Below are 16,536 nucleotides of genomic sequence, written 5' to 3' on the forward strand. Positions count from 1 at the left end.
TTAAAAAAGTAAATAGAACATTAGAAAAACTAGGTATGATAGACCTTTAGAGGAAACTGAATGGTGATAGAAAGGAGTATACTTTCTTCTCAGCAGTTCATGGAACCTATACAAAAATTGACTATATATTAGGACATAAAGATCTCAAAATTAAATGCAGAAAGGCAGAAATAATAAATGCCTTCTTCTCAGATCACAATGCAATAAAAACTACATTAAATAAAAAGTTAGGGGTAAATAGACCAAAAAGTAATTGGAAACTGAATAATCTCATCTTAAAGAATGACTGGGTGAAATTATAGAAACAATTAATTTCACCCAAGATAATGACAATGATGAGACATCATACTAAAATCTGTGGGATGCAGCTAAACAGTTTAAGGGGAAATTTTACATCGTTAGAGGCTTATTTGAACAAAATAGAGAAAGATTAATGAATTGGGCCTGCAACTTAAAAAGCTAGGAAAAGACCAAATTAAACCCTCCAACCAAAAATCAAACTTGAAATACTAAAATTAAAAGGAGAAATCAATAATATTGAAAGTAAAAAAAACAAAACAAAACAAAACAAAATATTGAATTAATAAATAAAACCAGGAGTTGGTTTTATGAAAAAGCCAATAAAATATATAAACCTTTGGTAAATCTGATCAGAAAAAGGAAAGAGGAAAATAAAATTGTTAGTCTTACAAATGAAAAGGGGGATCTTTCCACCAAGGCAGAGGAAATTAGAGAAATAATAAGGAATTACTTTGGCCAACTTTATGCCAATACATTTGATAACTTAAGTGAAATGGATGACTTCCTCCAAACATATAGGCCTCCTAGATTAACAGAGGAGGAGATAAATTGCTTAAATAGTCCCATTTCAGAAAAAGAAATAGAACAAGCTATTAATCTATTAATCAACTCCCCAGGAAAAAATCCTCAGGACCCGATGGATTTACATGTGAATTCTACCAAACATTTAAAGAACAATTAGCCCCAATGTTATATCATCTATTTGAAAAAATAGGGGATGAAGGAGTCCTACCAAACTCCTTTTATGACCCAGACATGGTACTGATACCTAAACCAGGTAGATCGAAAACTGAGAAAGAAAACTATAGGCCAATTTCCTTAATGAATATTGATGCTAAAACCTTAAATAAGATATTAGCAAAAAGACTTCATAAAACCATTCCCAGGATAATACACTATGATCAAGTAGGATTTATACCAGGAATGCAGAGCTGGTTTAATTGTATTATGAAAACTATTAGTATAATTGACCATATTAATAATCAAATTATAAAAAAACATATGATCATCTCAATAGATGCAGAAAAAGCATTTGATAAAATCCAACATCCATCCTACTAAAAATGCTTGAGAGTATAAGAATAAATGGACTATTCCTTAGAATAATCAGGAGCATATATTTACGACCATCAGTAAGCATAATATGCAATGGAGATAAACTGGAACCTTTCCCAGTAAGATCAGGAGTGAAACAAGTTTGCACACTATCACCATTACTATTCAATATTGTATTAGAAATATTATCTTCGGCAATAAGAGTCAAGGAAGAGATTAAAGGAATAAGAGTAGGTAATGAGGAAATCAAACTATCACTCTTTGCAGATGATATGATGATATACTTAGAAAACCACAGAGATTCTAATAAAAAGTTATTAGAAATAATTCACAACTTTAGCAAAGTTGCTGGATACAAAATAAATCCACATAAATCCTCAGAATTTTTATAAATTATCAACAAAATGCAACAGCAAGAGATACAAAGAGAAATTCCATTCCAAACAAATGTTGAAAGTATAAAATAATTGGGAATCAATCTACCAAAGAAAAGTCAGGAATTATATGAGAAAAATTACAAAACACTTGCCACAAAAATAAAGTCAGATTTAAATAATTGGAAAGACATCCAGTCCTCTTGGATAGGCCAAGTGAATATAATAAAGATGACAATACTCCCCAAACTAATCTATTTATTTAGTGCTATACCAATCAGACCCCCAAGAAATGATTTTAATGACCTAGAAAAAATAACAACAAAATTCGTATGGAAAAATAAAAGGTTGAGAATTGCAAGGGAACTAATGAAAAAAAAGTCAGATGAAGGTGGTCTAGGTGTACCTGACTTTTTTTTTTAAACAAAGTCACTTTATTATAATTTTTTTGATAGTATATATGCATGAGTAATTTCTTTTATAACATTATCCCTTGTAATCAATTTTCCAAATTTCCCCCTCCCTTCCTTTACTCCCTCCCGTAGATGACAGGCAATCCCATACATTTTACATGTGTTACAGTATAACCTAGATACAATATATGTGTATAAATCCAATTTTCTTGTTGCACGTTAAGTATTAGAATCCGAAGGTATAAGTAACCTGGGTAGATAGACAGTAGTGCTAACAATTTACATTCACTTCCCAGTGTTCCTTCTTTGGGTGTAGTTGTTTCTGTCCATCATTGATCAACTGGAAGTGAGTTGGATCTTCTTTATGTTGAAGATATCCACTTCCATCAGAATACATCTTCATACAGCATTGAAGTGTACAGCTATCTTCTGGTTCTATTCATTTCACTCAGCATCAATTCATGTAAGTCTTTCCAAACCTCTCTGTATTTGTCCTGCTGGTCATTTCTTACAGAGCAGTAATATTCCATAACCTTCATATACCATAATTTACCCAACCATTCTCCAATTGATGGACATCCATTCATCTTCCAGTTTCTAGCCACTATGAGCTGCCACAAACATTTTGGCAATACAGGTCCCTTTCCCCTCTTTAGTATTTCTTTGGGATATAAGTCCAATATTAGCAATGCTGGATCAAAGGGTATGCACAGTTTGATAACTTTTGGGGCATAGTTCCAAATTGCTTTGGATTCGTTCACAACTCCACCAACAATGTATTAGTGTCCCAGTTTTCCCACATCCCCTTCAACATTCATCATTATTTGTTCCTGTCATCTTAGCCAATCTGACAGGTGTGTAGTGGTATCTCAGAGTTGTCTTAATTTGCATTTCTCTGATCAGTAGTGATTTGGAACACACTTTCATATGAGTGGATATAGTTTTAATTTCATCATCTGAAAATTGTCTGTTCATATCCTTTGACCATTTATCAATTGGAGAATGGTTTGATTTCTTATAAATTAGGGTCAGTTCTTTATATATTTTGGAAATGAGTAGGTGTACCTGATCTAAAGCTATATTATATAGCAGTAGTCACCAAAACTTTTTGGTATTGGCTAAGAAATAGACCAGTCAATCAGTGGAACAGATTAGGTACAAAGGACAAAAAAAGGGTACATCTATAGCAATCTAGTGTTTGACAAACCCAAAGATACCAACATTAGGGATAAAAATTCATTATTTGAAAAAAAACTGTTGGGAAAACTGGAAATTAGTATGCCAGAAATTGGATATGGATCCATACTTAACACCATATACCAAGATAAGATCAAAATGGGTCCATGATTTAGGCATAAAGAATGAGATCATAAATAGTTTATAAGAACACAGAATAGTCTACCTCTCAGACCTGTGGAGAAGGAAGGAATTTATGACCAGAGGAGAACTAGTGATCATTATTGATCACAAAATAGAAGATTTTGATTACATCAAACTAAAAAGTTTCTGTACAAACAATACTAATTCAAACAAGATTAGAAGGGAAGTAACAAATTGGGAAAATATTTTTACAGTTAAATGTTCTGATAAAGGTCTTATTTCCAAAATATATAGAGAATTGACCCTGATTTATAAGAAATCAAACCATTCTGCAGTTGATAAATGGTCAAAGGATATGAACAGACAATTCTCAGATGATGAAATTGAAATTATATCCACTCATATGAAAGAATGTTCCAAATCACTACTGATCAGAGAAATACAAATTAAGACAACTCTGAGATACCACTACACACCTGGCAGATTGGCTAAAATGACAGGAACAAATAATGATGAATGTTGGAGGGTATGTGGGAAAACTAGGACACTGATGCATTGTTGGTGGAGTTGTGAAAGAATCCAACCATTCTGGAGAGCAATTTGGAACTATGCCCCAAAAGTTATCAAACTGTGCATACCCTTTGATCCAGCATTGCTAATATTGGACTTATATCCCAAAGAAATACTAAAGAGGGGAAAGGGACCTGTATGTGCCAAAATGTTTGTGGCAGCTCTTTTTGTAGTGGCTAGAAACTGGAAGATGAAGGGATGTCCATCAATTGGAAAATGGTTAGGTAAATTATGGTATATGAAAGTTATAGAATATTATTGCTCTTTAAGAAATGACCAGCAGGACGAATACAGAGAGGTTTAGAGAGACTTACATGAACTGATGCTGAGTGAAATGAATAGAACCAGAAGATCACTACATACTTCAACAACAATGATGTATGAAAATATATTCTGATGGAAGTGGATATCTTCAACATAAAGAAGATCCAACTCACTTCCAGTTGATCAATGATGGACAGAAACAACTACACCCAAAGAAGGAACACTGGGAAGTGAATGTAAATTGTTAGCACTACTGTCTATCTACCCAGGTTACTTATACCTTCGGAATCTAATACTTAACGTGCAACAAGAAAATTGGATTTACACACATATATTGTATCTAGGTTATACTGTAACACATGTAAAATGTATGGGATTGCCTGTCATCTACGGGAGGGAGTAAAGGAAGGGAGGGGGAAATTTGGAAAAATGAATACAAGGGATAATGTCATAAAAAAATTACTCATGCATATATACTGTCAAAAAATTTCATAAGTATAAAATAAAAAAAAAATAAAGAGTAAGAGAAAGAAAAAAAAAGAAAGAAAGAAATACAGATCCAATAGTGTAATTGCTAAGCCAAAGAATATAAACAGTTTATGACTTTGTGGGAATAATTTTATATTGTTTGCTAAAAAGTTTAAAATCAGTTTATAATTTCACTATGTTAGTGTTTTAGGTTTTTCTTCCATTATCCCCTCAACATTTGTCATTTTCCCATTTTATCATTTTTGTCAATCTGATGGGTATGAAATGATCCCTCAAATTAGTTTTAATGTGAATTTCTCTCTCAATAGTGATTTTGATTTTTTTTCACATTACTACCATTTGCTTTGATTTCTTTATTCAAAAATTGTTTATTCATATCAATTAGGGAATGATTCAAATTCTGGCGAATTATATATTTTATCTCTTTTGGGAAACTACCTATAAAAATTATTTCCAATTTTCTGCTTTCCTTTTAACCTTGACTATATGCTTTTATTTATACAAAACCTTTATATTTAATATTATCAAAATGATCGATTTTACATCTCACAATGCTCTTTATCTCTTGCTTATTCATAAATTCTTTTCCTATGCAGCATATTTTAAGTCTGAAGATTATACTGGTTCTTCAATGTGTTCAAGATTCAAGAACAAGTAGACAGTTATCTCAAATGTTTATAAGATTTGAATTTGAGTTGTGTGTGTTTGTGCTTGTGGAAGTGGTGTGTTTATATGTGCGTATGTGTCATGCTTGTGTTTTCCTTCCTCTATATTCAATATTTTGTTATTCTCACTCATTGAGAATTCAAGCAACATGTTATCAATTATACATTCAAAACCATGCAAAACATAACTCCACACTAGCAGTGTTAAAAAAAAAATCAAGAAAAATAAAGTGAAAAATTATACTTCAATTTGCACTCAGATTTTACAGGTTCTCTCTCTTGAGATGGATACGCTTTTTTGTCCTTCAAAATTCTCTTGGATCATTGTATTGATCCGAGTAGCTAATTCATTCACAGATGATCACTGTTAAAATAATGCTCTTGCTGTACACAATGGGAATAAAGTACAACAGTGGAAAATGTGACAAGCATCAATTTATAAATACTATGGGGTAGCCCTTCACTTACGCTAGTATATGCCCTAATTTTAGTGATTTACAAACTGACTCAGAAAAGTCTTAAAGGTAGTACACAGCAAAACTTAGATTTGAAACTTGTTCTGATTCAATCCAATCATGAAACCATTCAGTGATCACACTAGTAACTAGGCAGTAGGGAGCAATTATATGTTCTTGAGAGAATTAATGACATGATGAAATTGTTCTTTTAGGGAGATTTATTGAAAAATAGTAATGTATCATTTTAAAATAGGAGTTCATTTTTTTTTGTTCTCTCTTCCATGGGAATTTAGCTTATTTTATTATTATTATTAACTTTTTAAAATTTATGGAATAAAATAATCATTTCTATAATATATGCAATAAAAAAGATGATGGCACATGAAACTACAAATCTACTATGCACATCTTAACTATTCCTTTCAAATATACAACAACATTATATGTAATTTCTTTCTTCTTCTATCCCTACCCTAGTGATGGCATACATACATACACAGAATTGTTCTATACATCTTTCAGTTTATTAGTTCTTCCTCTGGATATAGATAGCATCTTTCTTCATATGTCCTTTATACTTAATTTAGGAATTTATAAAACACAAAGAAGTTTGTTTGCTTAAGGTCATTCTTAAAACAATATTGCTGTTACTGTTTACTGTGTTCTCTTGGTTCTGCTCATTTCACTCTTCATTATTTTGTGCAAGTCTTTTCTATATTTTTCTAAAATCATTGAACTCAGTTCTTATTACACAGAATTATTCTATCACAATTATATACCATAACTTGTTCAACCATTCAGCCAATTGATGGGCATCCTTGCAATTTCTTGTTCTTTGCCACTCCAAAGAGAGCTATGCTAAACATTTTAGAACATGTGTTCTTTGCCTATTTCCCTTACTTGTTTTTGGAAATAGCTCTAGTATTGCTAGGGTCAAAGTTTATAGATTATATAATAACTTCTTGTGCATAATTCTAGATTATTCAACAAAATGGTTGATCAGCTCACAGTTCCACCAACAATGAATTAGTATCCCAATTCTGCCATATCCGCTCCAACATTTGGCACTTTTCCCTTATGTCATTTTAGCCAGTCCAGCAGGTATAAAATAATAACACAGGATTGTTTCTCTAATTGGGATTTCATTTCTCTAATCAATAATGGATTTAGAGAATTTCATGTGACTATAAATTATTTTGGTCTTCATTGGAAAAATGCTTGCTCATATCCTTTGATCATTTGTCAATTGGAGAATGACTTGTATTCTTAGAGACTTGACAAAATTCTAACTACTATTTGTGAATTTTCCTCCATCTTATTTTTACTATTTTCCTTCTCATCCTCTTTTTTTGTTTTTACCCTATCTCTGTTACCTGATCTTTTCCCATTACCCTCTCATTTCTGATATCACTCATTTCTAAAATTTCCTACCTTATTTTCTCTCTTCACCTTGTAATTTTATTCTATTCTTCATTTTAAGAGTCCCTCCTCCCACTCTATCCTCTGGTTTTTCACTTCTCTAGAAGTTCATAAGATCCTCTTAATATGTATGTTTTCTTTTGTCTTTCACACAGATGAGAGTAAATCCTCCACCCCCACTTGTTTTCTTTGTATTATTATTTTAATATGGTAAACTCAAATTTATCTGCTTTCTTCTAGGCTAAGTAATTCTTCTAACCTCTAAAAGTTTTCCTTCCTTTAATCCTTCACTTTTCTTTTTAGCTTTTTCCCCCTGACCTCTTTCATCAAGAGTAGAATTGAATCAGGTAGAGATGTAGTTTCTATGCTGATAATCCTGCTTAGTACACTAGGTACAGTGTTTTAGTAAGAAGAAGTCTGCCCCAGAGTATTTCTGAGCTAGTGTTAGTTATATATTTGAAGGTGTTCAATCTATTACCTGTATCTGAATATAAGTACAGAATTTCACAAATTAACTAAGAAAATACTTATAATACTTTTTTGATTTACTCAAGAAATCTTTTTTTTTTTACATACTGCAAGATTTTAAATATGCATTATCTTACTTTTTGCTTCAATCACTTGTTTTAACCAATTTAGTATTGAGTTCAAAAGATTCTGACACATTGTTAGTTTTCATGGAATGACACATCACATTAGATATAGTGATAAATAGTTTACTGATGAATACTCTATTTTCCCAAGTATAACTTTGATTATAAGATATAGATTTTCGAAGGCGGTTTAAATGAGGTAAGGTCCCAGGTAATTAAAACTTATTTGTCTTTATTTCTTAAATAGTTTATTTTAGCATTTCATAATTTGTCATGTTGTAAGATTATGGTACAGTATTCCATCTATATCTAGTAATTTCTGAATAATGGGATTATTCTACTTCTCAGTGTTATCAAAGCTTTTTACTCACTAAAAATAAAAACAAAACAAAAGTTTGTAGTATATGTGTGTGTATGTGTGCATGTGTGTGTGTGTGTGTGTATGTGTGTGTGTGTAGGTATGTGTGTTTATGGTTTACACTGTGGCAAGAAAACCTACATTTCTAAATTTCACCTATACTTCTAACAATGGTTTTCTTATATCCTTGAATTTCATAATTAAATATTACCTTTCAAAACATTTAATACTCTATTCTTTTCATTGTTTTATTGGACAATTTGCTAAGAGTCACACATAGTAGACTCTTAAATGTTTATTCCAACTCTATTCAACACTGAAAATGGTGAGAATCTTTCTTTCTTCTCATTCCTCTACTCATTAGACTAACTAACAGCTTTATTGATACAGAGGTGAAAAGCCTGGGAGAATAATTCTTGAAAATCCCCTTCCAATTCTTCTGCCTTTGTATGTCCTGGGCATAGGTCAGGGATCCAGTTACTGATGCAAATGCATTAGATCTGAAGAAGTCTCTAATCCAATTGGACTTTATAAACAACCTCATAACAGAGATTTCTTAAGGCAACCTAAAACCAAATTGAATGTGGGCTATTTTTAGTTGGTGATCAAACTGAAGGGTTTCACAGATAATCTCATGAGATATATTGTATTAATCATCAGATTAAGATAATTGATGGAATACAGAACAATTCTAATGATTGGCTAAGAATATTAGCTGTTATTATCTAAATTGTTACCTAAATAAAATGCAAGATGACCTCATACTGAGGCAATAAAATTGAGATAATCTGCCCTTTGGGATACTTCTAGCAGAATGCTACAAAGAGGAAAGTATCTTTGTCTCATCTCACTTTTATAGATAATGAGGTCTTATAGCAATAGGCTTTAGCCATAGGAGATGTATTCTGAAAGAGGAATTCAAGGGCAATTATTTCCTGAACCTTAACCCTCTGGAGAGAAGAGGCTGAACAGAGAGTATTTGATATTTAAAATGGGGATCTTATTGCTTATAGAAGTTGGCCTTCAGAGCTGAGGCTCTAAACAATAAGACTTGGGAAGGATATTCTCTGGTCCCAGGATACGGGTCCTCATTCTTTATGAAGATGTCTCAGAGTATCCCCAGAGTATCTCCAGATTCTTGTTAATTCAAGAGCAAGTAGAGAGTTGTCTCAGCTGTTTATAATTTCAAATTTGAATCCACTGTATGTGTGAGATGTATTTGTCTTTTCTGTCCTCTGTATTTAATGTTTTGTTATTCTAAGTGCTTATATGGGAGTTCAGTACTTATTTTTTCCTCTGTAAAGACTTAGAAATAAAGCACATTAATCTAAAATGTAAATTTATTATTTGTTTATTTTAAACATATAATGCATAATTTAACATTGATTTTTAAATATATGTGTATTTATATATGTTACACTATATTTATATGCATATGTATCTCTATATATTTATATAACATAACATATAATTTAACATTGATTTAAAAAAATGAATTCTGAACTTAGCAGGAAGCTGGAGGCTGCAAACACTATGAATGATGAGGACAATAATTTATTCTGTACAGAACAGACCTGGTTATCTCAGTGGAATAGAAAAGAAGTCTAGTAGAAAAGAAGTCTAGTAAAATTGACAACAAAATCCTCAGCCTAGATACTTCTACCAAAAGGGAATCTTGTGAAGAAATTAAAAAAGAAAATATATGTAATGGGTTGCATATAATAGGCAATTAATAAATGTGTATTGTCTAATTTTACCAATCTTTAAGAATAATAATAATTATCATTATTATTACAACCACCACAACAACTACTACTACTACTAATTCTACTTCACGATAGGGCAGGAACTTTGCAGAACAGAGATTTGAGTTGCCCATCTAAATATGATTCCTTCTTTTGGCTCTCTAATGCATGATATCCAACTTGGGGGACAGTTCAAAGGACTCTGAAGTGAAAATTGTCTTTCCCCACTGCTAAGGGTACCTCATGAGAAATATTCAGCTCAAGAATTCTTAAGTTGTCAGTGCAACAGACTTCCTAGAGAGATGTTTCCCTAATAACAGGGAATAGCTTATGAAGCTCGTAAACTAGAGCCAAGGTCAACTTTTCTCCTTGGTTTTGGAGCGAGTTGTTAAGATATTGGTTTTAAATTGAGAGGAGAACCCTTAACATATCTTTTCCTTCCTCAGGAAGTCTAATGATCTATGAAAGTGTTTCAATTTTTTGGATTTATCCATGGGTTGTTAGGCCCAAAATCTTAATTTTGGGTGTGAAATAAACAATATCACACATTTTTAAACCATACTATGCATTGAGGCCTTCAGACATGAAGCTATATGTAATTTTATTTTTGTAGGGGATGATTTTCCCAGAACAAAACTATTGAGTTAGAGCCATAAGCAAAAGATGATAAAAAATATCCCTTTGGGGGAAAATCCCCAATATCAGATCTAGTGGATGAGCCCAGAGTCTCAAATACTTCTGGGCTACAGATAACAAGACTCAAAATGGAAAAAAAAAAAGAAAAAGAAAAAAGAAAAAGGTTATGAAATCGTCCTTTCTTATTGGTATTCTTTGACCATTACTTGCTCATACTATGATGCTTGTGCCATAGAACTTGGTTTTACATTTTAAATTCTTTTTCTGATAAATCAGGTAAAAATTCTTTTATGTGATAAATACATTAGAAATATATTTTCCCCCAAATAGTCTTCTGAACATCTATTATGGTGAATTTTGGAATAAAAAATAACATATTATAGCATAAAGACACTAGGTTTGAGTTGTTACCTTACTTTGATTTCTATTCTCTGTAAATGACTAGTTTTGCTTTGTTGAATTTAATTTGAATCTTAGTTTCATCTCCTATAAAATAACACAATACTGGTATTGTCTATGTCACAGTGCTGTTTATGAAGATCAAATAAATTAATGAAATTAAATACTACAAATTATATAAAACATGAATTATCATACTCATGCACTCAGATATAATATTAAGAAGACATATAAAAAAGAAAGATATAAATAAGATAGTATTGTAACAGGCAAGTTAGGTAGAATGAACTTTTCTAGTGACCACCACATACCTGAATTTAAGCAATTTAATCATTGATTTTAACCATGGCTGATATTTTCTTTAAAGCTCCTTTAAAGGTCCATCATCACTAGACTGGTGTAATGAATAGAATAATGGATTTTGATTAAGGAAAATCTGGGTTCAAACTCTATCTCAGACATTTGTTATGTGATTCTACAAAATTATTCTTTGGATCTCAGTTTTTTCATTTGTAAAATAAGCAGGTTGATCTTGGTGACTTTTAATAACTTTTTCATCTCTACATAGATGATCCTATGATCTCTGAGTAGCAGAGATTCTGCCCCTGCCATTCAATGTCAAGGTCACCAAAATTAGTAGCACTGGTTGTTGGGTTAAGCAAAACCCCCGTGACTGTTCATAATCAATACTTACAGGGCAGCTACATGTTCTCTAGCTCCTGAACAAAAGAAAGTAGTGCATTTTCACAATCTATTATTCTATTTCTTTAGTTAATATGCTTAGCCACTGTTCTGCACTACAGAGATTTATGGAGATTGCAGTACTGAAATCTGGCTACCTAATTCTGGATTCTGCCTTCTTTGCTTTGGAGACTGTGATCTAGACTTGATGTTTTATTCTGCATTCAGTTTCCCTTTCCTTATTGATTTTGTTCATTCTGTATTTCACTGCATCACCTCTGATAGCTGGCTGGAAGGTGAGGTAATGCTGCAGGTTTACCCTTGTAGTTTCAGGACTCTATGAGGTTTTATTTCTTTCAAAATTTCAGGGCAAAGCCCAAGAATTCCTAAGGAGGTAGTATTTTAGTATGTTAACCCTATATTTTGGAATTTGTATAAAACTGATTACCAAAACTCTATGCTTGTTCTTGCTGAAGTATCCAAATGAAAGTCTCCAACTCAAAGTGGGAGGAAACTTTAGCTGAAGGTCTTAAGGATGTATTCCTTATTTCATTGCAGAATAACAGAATCATAAGATTTAGAGATAGATGAAATCTTAGAGACTCATAGGTAAAACAGGATCTGAAGTCAGGGCCCTGTAGATTAAGCTCATTAAAAAAGTTTGGTTTTTGTTTTTGGTTTTTTAAGTATTAACAACTGAATTTGGGAATGAATTGTCTTACAGGAACTAAATGATTTGACAGTTGACATGATTCCTAATCATCTCAATAAAAGATATCATGCAGAGCGCTAGCTGTTCCCTGAATCTTGACCAGAAATGTCACTTAGTTTGACATATTATCCTCCCTGTGTCTCTTTGTTAAATATTGTTTCCAGGCTATAGTTAAGTAATTTTTTTTTTGTTAACTGTTAGATGGATTGTGAATGTCTTATTTGTCCAAGTCCTGAAAGAAAACTATTAGGAGGCTGACTGCTTAGCTCTGACATATAATAATTGTGCCTTCATATACTTACTATATCTGCACTCTTTGCCACTTGTCTTTTAAAGTTTTTTTAAGCCTCAATTTCCTTATCTAGGAATCATAATAGATACAGCATTGGATCTAGAATCAAGAAGACAAGTTTAAATTCAATCTCAGACAGCTGTGTGATCCTGGGCTAGTCATTTAATGTCTATCTGCCTTAGTTACCTAAACTATAAAATGGGATAATCATATCATCTGGGTTTTATGAGAATAAAATGGGATTACAAACATACACACATATGTATATATATATATATATAAATATATAATGAATCATACATATAAATACTTTTCAAACATTAGAGAATGCTATAAATATGATATTAAAATCATCTTGTCTGATTCCTTTGCTTTTATATTTCCACTTTGAAATAAGATGTGTTGCCTATTATCTTTAGAGTGCTTTCTAAGAGGGCTAATCCAAAAATAAAATTACACAGTCCTTGCCCACATGGAGTTTAGAATTTAATTATAATTAGGAGATAACAGATTAAAAATACATAAACCCAAACTCACTATTTTTTTTTTTTCAATTTTGTTTTAGTTTGTTTTAATTAGAGAGAAGTAGTGTGGGACAATGGAGCCAGAGATCAGGGCTTTGAATTCTGACTCCAACACCAATTACTTAGATGACTGAATACATCATATAATTTTCATTGTTTTCAAAAAATGTTTCTGATTTTAAAGTGAGAGAGTTGGATAAGGCGAGCCCTAGGTTTGTTCCAGATCTGGATCTATTATCATATGGGCTCAAGTATACAGAGTACTATGTGAAGTCAAAATAATTAGGTATTTTGCCCTTCATATTGAAGAGGACCATGGCATCATGGAGGGATGCCATGAAATGCAAGTGAATTGGATTTAAATAATGGAGAGTTGTGCAAAGTCACCTGCCTCATTCTCTCTCCAGAGCCATCTAGATGCAAAGGCAAGATAAAGATCAGGATGACTGGAGTTGGAAACAATGGGAGATCTTGGCCTGTTTAGTAAATAGGGAAGGTATCATAGGGAGGTAGCTTTTGAGCAGGATCCCAAAGGATGATTCAGATTCAAATCCTTTAGTTGTGATAGAGAGAATATTGTCCAGAGTCGGAATTAAGCTCCTAGAAGCCTGAAAACTGAATAAATATTTTGGGGAACAAGAGCAAATGATCAATTTCTCAACAAGCATTTAGTAAATGATTTTTCTTTTTGTCTATAGCTGTGTTTGTGGCAGAAAGTAGTATGAGATAAGGGAGGTAAATTGGTGCTAATCTGGAGAAGATTTTGAATTTCAGGACTTATTTTGGTAGACCATAGGAAGGCATTGAAGGTTTTCATTCTGAGAATTGAATGATAATCAGAGTCATGAAAAAGTAAACTAATCTTCAGTATTAATGAGAAATGGCTACAGAACACATGCTTCATAGAGGGCCTTTTTGATGCTTTTAATATCACACTAGGTAGATAGTTGTCTACTTCTTACTAAATTTGGCCTAGTTGGACCTGTGTGCTTCTTTCTTTCAGGCTGCCAATCTGGCACAAAATAAAAAATAAAACATCCCTTTTGCAATTGAATTGTCTAAAGGTCAATAGCATAAAAGCTGTAGAAAGCACAATCAGATAGCTGAGAGAATCAGACTTTTTGCAGTTCAATCAGAGAAGTCTGGGAAGTTAAGTTAACCTCATGTCATCTAGCAGAAAAGGCACAGAACAAGCTTTTGCTTTTGTGACAAGAAGTATATTTCTCTTTCTACTTAGTGAAAAGCTAAGTGGGATTGATGGATGATTTGTCATATGCCAGTGGGATATATCTTGGTTGGTATTTCTGATCACCTATAGAAGGAGGTCATGTTTTAACATGTCTTTCATTGCATCTCATTGCCGACTCAGGGCACTAACTATTCCTGTCTATTTAAGGGGAGTGTAGCTGGATGATCATTATTCCTGTATCTTTGCATTTGTATTCCGTAGACTATTTGGTACAAGGAGCAATTGATAAATGGAGGGCCTGATTGTGAGTGGCATAAACCTGTGCCTGCAATTCTTTTTTAAGCTGAGAATATTAGAGAAAGAAGCATGTATATGGAATTTTTGTCCATTCCTACTACAGTGTCAGGCCTTTGGTGGATGGGCAGATGAAAGATGATTTAATCATTTTAATATATAGATAAGAGACTAAAACTGATAGAAAATAAGGCTAGGAAAAGAGAAAGCAAAAAGAGAGGGAGGGAAGAAAGAAAGAGAAAGAACGAAAAAATAAGAAAGAGAAAAAAGGAATGAAGGAAAGAAGCAAAGAAGAAATAAAAAAGAAAGAGAAAGAAGGAAAAAAGAGGAAGAAAGGAAGAAAGAAAGAGGGCAGGAAGGAGGAAGGGAGGAAAGAAAGGAAGGAAGGAAAGAAAAAAAAAGAAAAAGACAAAAAACAAGGAGAGAGAAAGAAGGGAGGGAGGAAAAATGGAAAGGAATACTATAAATAATATGTAGCAAAACCAAAAACAAAAGTCAAGCTCTTTTATTCCAGATTTAGTGTTCTTTCCACACTCTCCACTTAAGATAATTTGTTGCAACCTCATTCCCAAGGATGTCTTGAAAATGTGTTTTCTAAAATTCCTTATTGACTTTTATGTCATCTCCAAGGAAACTCCATACTTGTACATGCCTGACAGCTCCTGATTTTGGCCAACTTAATAAACATAGATCTGAATTCCATCAGGACATTGGATCAAATGAACAAGCCTTAAATAAGCTAGGGAAAGGAAATCCTCTAAAGATTTATATAGATGTGGGATAGTGGGAAGGGATAGTGAGGAGACTGAAGAGTATGGGTTCACATAACATTACAGCTGAAAGAGATCATAAAGGACAACTAGACAAGCAATCAGTGTTGAAGATATATAATATTATAAAATAATAGATTTAGACCTAGAAGGGACCTTCCAGATCATCTAATCTAGCATCCTTATTTTATAGAAGAAGATATAGAGGACAAGAAGAGGTTAAATTATTCAGATAATATTACATTATTCAGATATTAAATAGCAGAGTCAGGATTCAGAACTAAGGCCTCTGATTTTAATATATTATTTCTTATTCCATGAGTAGAACTGGTTATGAGTATGAAGCTAGGCAGAGTCACCTTAGGATATTAAGGAAAATGTCTTTCTGGTTGTACATTGCATTTATGAGGCTGCCAGAAATTACTTGTATGCATTCCGAGTATTTGAAGATGAGTGAAAGAATAGAATCAGACCACAAGCAAAGTAACTTGATAAATAGAATTTGTCTCCTAAAATCACTTTGGTAGATCCATTTTGCATTATTTTTCATCAGTTTATCCATCTGAAAAATGGATAATATTTGATATTTCAGATAAAATCTGAAAAATGGGAATACTATTATTCATATATGTGTGTCAGCTTCTGATTTCTCAATAGCAGTCAGTCTTGAATGAAGAGTGATTTGGAACTTTCTTTGGAGCTCTGAACTGGAAGACGTTAAGTGAGTGAATTTAAGGCTAAAAAGAGCATCCCAAAAGATGGATTAGAACATTTTCCAGCTGAAAAGAATTTAGAAAATCATCAAGAAAGGTCTGTGACATCAGAGTGGGAATTCAGAGCAAGTGCTTCTCTTGGACCCAGCCTCAACTGGGCTGAGCTCCAGCTGGACTTCTGAATCTGCAGCAGTCCTAGAAAAGAGATCCAGGAGAGATAGTTTAAAAATTATTGGTTTACCTGAATTTCACAATAAAAAAAGAGGCTGGACATCATCTTCCAAGAACTTATCAAGGAAAAC

Source organism: Sminthopsis crassicaudata, chromosome 3 (genome assembly GCF_048593235.1).
Source record: "Sminthopsis crassicaudata isolate SCR6 chromosome 3, ASM4859323v1, whole genome shotgun sequence".
In the NCBI taxonomy this organism is placed as follows: Eukaryota; Metazoa; Chordata; class Mammalia; order Dasyuromorphia; family Dasyuridae; genus Sminthopsis; species Sminthopsis crassicaudata.